The 7,500-nt window shown below is 37.2% G+C and overlaps 1 protein-coding gene across 3 annotated transcripts in view; it reads right to left on the reverse strand.

Annotated features, from left to right (window-relative positions):
* Window positions 1-6,441, reverse strand: part of LOC149130317 (adhesion G protein-coupled receptor G6-like) — a 59,351-nt gene extending 52,910 nt beyond the window's left edge. The window contains exons 1-2 of one of the 3 annotated variants that reach the window (XM_089345755.1): window positions 6,366-6,441; window positions 2,645-2,962 (exon numbers count right to left, since the gene is read on the reverse strand). The gene's annotated coding sequence lies outside the window, so the exon portion shown is untranslated. Of the gene's footprint in view, window positions 1-2,644; window positions 2,996-6,356 lie in introns of all 3 variants that reach the window. The other 2 variants (XM_089345753.1, XM_089345754.1) reach the window with 2 other exon arrangements.
* Between the last annotated feature and the right edge of the window lie 1,059 nt (window positions 6,442-7,500).

Below are 7,500 nucleotides of genomic sequence, written 5' to 3' on the forward strand. Positions count from 1 at the left end.
ATAGGTGTAATAAAGGTCTCATAAGTACAATAGCTGCTTCTGGGAGCCCGGAAATCTAAAATAATGTTGGTGGATGTGATTCATCTCGACACGTAGCTGTAACGAATACGATCAACATTGGATGCAACGTGTCTCCGTCATCAGGGATGGAAAGATATTACATCTAAGAACTTAATACAGAGACACACTCACACACACAAGCATGTCCTCAGCATCTCGTCCCGAACTTGGATCCAGTATCTGCTCCAGCTTTCACTGACACATCAGCCCTTTCCTTTTCACCGCCACCAATCTCCCAGCACCTTCTGCGTTTGGGTCTTATACCAACTCCCTATGAACACAGTAACGAGTCCTTTGCAATTCCATCCACATCGATTATACTGCCCGCCGACTGCCCCATAGCTTCGCAGTGCACCTTAGAGCCATCCGACTCTCCCAAATACTCTAACACCTTTCTATCCTCGACTTGGCCTTCACCACCGGTTTTGCCACCTCGTATTTCTAAAGCGAACGGAAGTTCGTTTTCCTTCTCAAAACCTACACACCTATTGATTTAAATTCTCACCCTCTCATTTTCTAATCTGCATTCCAAATCCCTATCACTAGCTCCACAATTGCATCTTTATCTCTCTGCTTTCCTCATTTTCCTCTATTTCACCAATTTTAATTCGTTAATTGATTAGCATGTTAGTCAATTAACTAATTGATATCTTCATTCTTCGTTCAGTTCATGAATCAATCAGTCATGGTCCTTTCGTCAACGACGCAACCTCTTCAATCACATCGCATCTCTACTTCAAATGAGATTTAAGTCTGTCTGTCTCTCAATTTTTTTAATTATATATTTATAAAGTTATGTGAGCGGGAATGAACGTGAGAGTGTAGAAGTGAGACAGAGAGAAAAGAAAGAGAGAGGGAGAATGTGTGTGTGTGTGTGTGTGTGTGTGAGTGCGTATTCATGAGTGTGTGTGCTCTGGTGTACGTCTGTTTGCATATATCACTACGTGTTTGTGTGGTACAATTGATTGCATGCACGACGGATGTTCATTAAAGATTATCTCCGACCCACTTCCTTAGAACGGGGAAAAAAACGTAACCTGGCGCAATTATTAGTTCATCATCATCAAAAATGCTTCTTCAAAAAAGACTTCGTGGCTGGAAAGAGGTGGAAATCAGATGGTGCAAGGCCGGGAGAGGAGCGGGTAGAAGGAAGGATTTCATAGCTTGCAAGAGTGTTCTGGTCAACATGCTCATTGTTAACTGGAGCGTTGTCTGGCGGAAGCGGAATCCTTTGGTCAATATGACACGCCTCTCTGCTTTGATAGCATCTCACAATTTCTGCAACAGATAAATATGTTCCGTGAATTGTTGTGCCTTTTGCCAGATAATCCATCATCACTACTCCTCACTGGTCCCAAAAGACTGTTCACATATCCTTGCCTGCATAGATTTGGAGATGAGGCTTCTTTGGAGGCGGTGAGTTATCATGCTTCCATTACTTTGACTGGACTTTAGTTTCAGGATCATATTGATGGATCTGTATTTTATCCTGTGTGATAAGTCCGCCGAAAAATTGAGCGTTTTCTTGGTATATTGTCAAATGAGACCGAGAACAATTGACTCGTTCCTGCTTCCGAAAACGTGTGAGCGTCCGCAGACAATTTTTAAATGTTAAAATGGACGCGAATGAGTTTTTCCACGGACCCTACGTTTATCTTCGCTTCTTGGGCTGGTTGCCGAATAGTAATGCAGTGCTCCTCCAAAATAGCGGCTTCCACTTTATGGATGGTGTCATCATCAATGGCGGAATGTAGTCGTCCAGGAATAAGAGTAGTTTCTATCAATGTCCGACCACATTTGAACTGGTGACACCAGTACTTGACTACCATGTATGATGGGGTATCTTCACCATAAACTGCTGTCATCTCATCGAAAATCTCTTTTGGCGTACGACGTTTCAAATATAATAACTTGATCGCTGATCTGTATTCATCTGCCTCCATTATAACACCTCAGTCCACTTTACCAGCAGTAAAAGACAAACGAATACCAGTGGAAAGTTATAACTTACAATGCGACATGTAGAGACATTTATGAATATACGTGTACAAGTTCCATCTCTTGCAATAACCGGACGTGGATCACAGAAAAACTTTAATGAACACACCTCGTAAGTGCATTAGAGAACTCGTGTGAGTGTGTGTCTGCGCGTGCATATGTGTTAGTGTGTGTGCACAGGCGTTTTTGTATGTGTATGGTGTAGGATTTGTGAAAAGTGTGGATGGTAAAGCGTTTAGTGTTTTTTTTTTATATATATATTTTGGTCTTGTTTCATAAGACGTTATAATGTGAGCAGGAGAGAATGTATCGGAATTTTCTGAATGGTAATAAGGCATAAAGCATGAAATTTGGGGTGGGGAGGCTGCTAGACAATCACATCGAATGTAGTGCTCAACTGATACTTCTTTTTCGACCCCTTGAATATGAAAGGCTAACTCGACCTGGAAACTGTTTCATCTCAGATCATAACGTTGGACGAAATATTGCTGTCTTTTGTCGGACGTGCCAACGATTGTGCTAACGCATCGGGACTTTGTTAGTAGTAATAATAAAATAACAAGAAAACAAGGAAGATTTTACTAACTTTGACATTGTGAGTATTCCAGTATTGGTATTACTTTGCTTTGATTATTGCCTAAATCGTTCTGACACATGCCCCAGATATATAGATTTCTCTTCAATATTCCGTTCGTATAATTTACCAAAGCTGGCAGGTAACATCCACACATCATGTCATTATTACCTCCGAGATCACTGGAAACATAAAGATATCTCTACGTGAATGTACTTTAAATGTACAGAGAACCCTTGTATTTGACAAGAGTGTAGAAGCAATGACTTTTATGTTATGTTCGATGAAGTGTTAATGACAGCAGTAAAATGAAATGATTTCTTGTGGAAACTGAAAACATGTTAAATTCCAGATGTCTTGCAGCTTATGTGTTGAACAATAAAGCTTATTTAAGGAAGATTCAGAGCCACATAAAATGGACAGTTTAGGAAATATTTTGTCTCCAGAAATTTGGTGGTAGTGATTCGGTGGCGCTGCTATTAGGCAACACTGATTTAGACGGGTTGTTTTGGCCCAAAGGAATTTTTGGCTCTAAGGAAAGTACAGATTTTTTTTCTTAATAGAAATACACAGAAATGTCCATAATTATAGACAAGGAAAATGAATTAATATATATAATTAAATATATCAATTTGAATAATACAATGCAGCACGGAACTTTGTCAGCACGAAATCTTGTCAGTGATCAGGTCTCAAAGCGACGAAAATATTTTGGTAAATGAAATTTAAATGTTGACGCGAATCTAACGGTTTTCGTGTATTTTTAAATGGTATATACCTTTTACGCTTCGATTGTTTTTGTTTCAGCACACGATCTCAGATCAGGTAACTTGTTATGCAAGTACATCTCCATACTTTGAATAATATTTTCGTTCTTTACTAGTACACATAAGGATAATAATGTTTCGTAATGTTTATATATGATGTAATTGAAGATAAACTGTCTCATCTTCATTTCAATGCATTTTAATATTTCTGGATGCCATTGGGGCTGTATCATTCTCAGTGTGTGTGCATGTGCGTGTATGTGTGCGTGAGTGTGTCGCTGTGTGTGTGTGTGACACTAACATCAAATAATCCAATGGCAAAATGGCGATAGCCAAAACATCTGAGTCCAATTGTCACAATCAGTGGAAAGCTTCGAGAGAAGATGAATTAGGGAAGATCTGAACCTGGAGCAGAAAGGTATTAACGTAGACCGCTTTCATCACCCTGTATTACATAGTGTAGTATATATCTTAGAGAGAAGAAATGAGTACGTTACAAATTCATTGAAAATCCTTTAAGTTATTGAAATGGATTCTACCAGAATTAAAAACTGTATTTGAAAATTATACATAATGTAAGCATATATACGAGGGAGTGCCCAAACTAACTGGAATCTTCTCTGTGGGGCAAGCCTATTGTTGTTCAGGCTTCCAGCGTTAGAAGCCCCTTTATGCGACCTTCACTCATCAGTCTGCCAACCGGAGTGATCGCGTGAAGCCGTACTATCACGTGGCGCGTCTTTGTTTTGCAGTGTTTCTCTCATTTCCGTCGACTTTTGCCATAGCTGAAACGAGGGAACAGCATTTTACCGTGAAATTTCTGCTTTCGCTTGGGGAAAACGGAGGTCAAAACAGTTGTCACATTTTAAACAGCTTTCATGAGCAAAACACAAGTTTATGAGTGTTTTTTTTATGATTTAGGAATGGTCACTTGTCACTTGTTGACCAGAATCGATCAGGGTGACCGAGCAAATGAAAACATCGCGGAGATTCATAAACTGATCTTAGAAGACTGTCACCATAATTGACGAACTTCTTGATATGACTGGTTTATCTTGGAGCTCCTACCAACGAATTTTGGGCAAGAAATTGCGAATGAAATGAAGGAGGCGCTAAAAGGCTTCAGGATTGCTTCGAAATGTGGAAAACGCGTCTGGAACGAACAATTGCTTCAAACGGAGAATTCTTCGAAGGTGATAAAAGTGCAAACATGTAAACCTAAGTGAATGAAATAATATTGCAAAATTCCGGTTTCTTTTAGGTAATCAAGCATATCTTACTGCTCTGATCTTAAACTTTTCTTCTTACTTAAAAACAGATGAAAAATATAAGAATATTGCTATGAGAGGAAATAAAAATTGTTCAACAATACGAATTTATGTTATCATTGTTAAGGAATATTAGTATCTCAAATATCAGAGAAAAAATTAACTAATTAAACCTACGTAGAATGCAAATAGAGGGAATATTTTCTTTAGATAATGTAATTTATACAGCTTGGAAACTTATAAGACATACGTAAAATAATAAAACTTATCGGGTAGACAACTGACGTACTCGAAAGATTTAACTTACAGAATACAGCTGACATCTAAAAATATATATAAATGGCGTGTGATATACAAATGGCATGATGGATATTTGCTGTGGGAGGATTCTGAAAAATCCCAACGCGACTGAAAGTGGATTAAGGGATTTCAATAAGGAATTATATGAACTGTCAGAGCCAGGTGACAGTGTTGGTCGACCGTATTGTTTACAGTCTTAGAGCGATGTGTGTTGGTTTTATATCGTACCTTTGTTCAGTAGTTCTGTGTTACCATAATATGTTACGATAATTATGTTAATTGCACTGCATATGATGGTGGTGTTATTAGTGATGACCATCGTGATAAAGCAAAGAATTAAGTAAATGACGGTAGTATTGGAGATGATGGTATGATGTTGATCATCCTGATTATGATGCTGATAATGATGTGGATTAGGATGTTTATGATGATGTTGATTATGATATTGAGGATGTTGGTGGTGATGTTTCTGTTGCCGATAAGGATGATGTTGAAGAGGATTTAGAAGTGGATGCACATGACAGTGGATTTTTCATGTTGATGAATGTCAATGAAGAAGGAGAGGATGATGGAAAATGACGATGTTGATTGTTGAGAAAAGAAAACACTGATGACGACCGTGATGACGATGCTGAGGAGGAGGAGGAGGATGGCGTCGATTATGTTGAGGGTGGTGATGGTGGTGATGCTGATGATGAAAATAGTTCAAGTGTAAAGATGAACACAAATTTTAATGACAATAATTGAAAAGAAACGCGTAAAAGATATGGAATATGAAGGAGAATATTTGAATACATACAAGAAAAAAAAACAAAAGAATGCCGAAGAGAAAGATAAAAGAAGAAAAAAAGAAGAAGAAGAAGAAGAAGAAGAAGAAGAAGAAGAAGAAGAAGAAGAAGAAGAAGAAGAAGAAGAAGAAAAAGAAGAAGAAGAAGAATACGAAGAGAGAAACGAAGAATTATGAAGTGATAAACGAAGAAGGGGGAGAAGAAAAGCAAAGAGAAGATAATAATAATAGTAATAACAATAATAATAATAATAATAATAATAATAATAATAATAATAATAATAAGAAGAAGAAGAAGAAGAAGAAGAAGAAGAAGAAGAAGAAGAAGAAGAAGAAGAAGAAGAAGAAGAAGAAGAAGAAGAAGAAACCGCCCTAATTAACAAGTAATTTTGAAAACTAAATATAATTTGGAGAAAAATGAAAACGTAATTTTTTTTACGATGACCGAAAGCTTGTGCAGTCGGAGAAAATAAAGAAGAAAAACCGAAGTATCAATCTGAATTAGTAACAGTTTTAGGTGCTGCAAAACCTCAAACCTAATTACAAGCAGGTGTTGATACACTCGCATACATTCATCTAGATACAAACACCATGAAGAAGACTGAATCAACTTACAGATAATTTAAACTTGAAAGATTACGGAAGATTCCTGCATTGATTTTCACGATATCGTTACCAGATAAATCCCTGTAAATTAAAATTGATATGAGAAGAAATTGAGTGGCCTACATTTGCGATAAATTATCACAAATTGTGGCTAAATAATTAAATGATGAAAAATAGGTAAATAGATGACTCCGATGATTATTCTAAAAGTGATGAGTATAATGATGGTGGTATTAATGACGAATATGATGATGTTGATGAAGATATGATGCTGAACATGGCGATGGCGATTCTGATGGTCATGGGTTTTTATGTTGATGAAGGATGTGAACGATGAAGAGGCCGATGTAATTGACGATGTCGAGAAAGGATTATAATTACAATGAGAATTATGGCAACGGGGATGGCGCGGATGATGGCGTGGATTACGTTGAGGGCGGAGAGGTGGTGATGTAATAATAGGAATATTAATATGAATAGAAACATTGATGACGATGAATGAATGGAATTACGTAACATGGAATTTAAAGGAAAAAAGTAGCAGCTAAAACGGATGTAACACAAGATAATGCAGAAAAGAAAGAAGAAAAGTGGTTGAACAGGGAGAAAATAAGAAAATGAAGAAGGTGAAAAAAAGGAAAAAGAAGAAGAGGACAGAGAAGAAATGGAAGAAGAAGAAGCAGGGAGATAAGTACAAGAAGAAAAGCAGAAAATGAAAAGTAATAGAAGAGAAAGAGGGGCATGATGAGTATGAAGAACGAGTAAAGAAATTGACGAAATGCAAGGTAGAAGAGATGAAGATAAAGAAGAAAAATATGACGGTGAAGAACAAAAGAGGAAACCGGAGAGAAAACGGAGAAAAAAGGAAGAAGAGGGAAAGAATTAATAATAGGAGACGAAGAACAAGAACAGAAAGCAGAATAAGACTTATTACTAGTAGAAGAAGAGAAGGAAATTTAAGAAGCGGAAGGGGATGAAGAAGAAAAATACGAAAACGAAGAATAAGAAAGAGGAGAAGGAGGACAAGTAGTAGAAAGGAAGGGGAAGAAGACGTGGAAGAAGAAGAAGAAAATGGTGTAGAAGAATGATGTGTTTTATTATTTGTAAATTTGTGAGTTTTAGTGTAATACCATTTCATAT

This window comes from Octopus bimaculoides, chromosome 29 (assembly GCF_046866305.1).
Source record: "Octopus bimaculoides isolate indiv1 chromosome 29, ASM4686630v1, whole genome shotgun sequence".
NCBI lineage: Eukaryota > Metazoa > Mollusca > Cephalopoda > Octopoda > Octopodidae > Octopus > Octopus bimaculoides.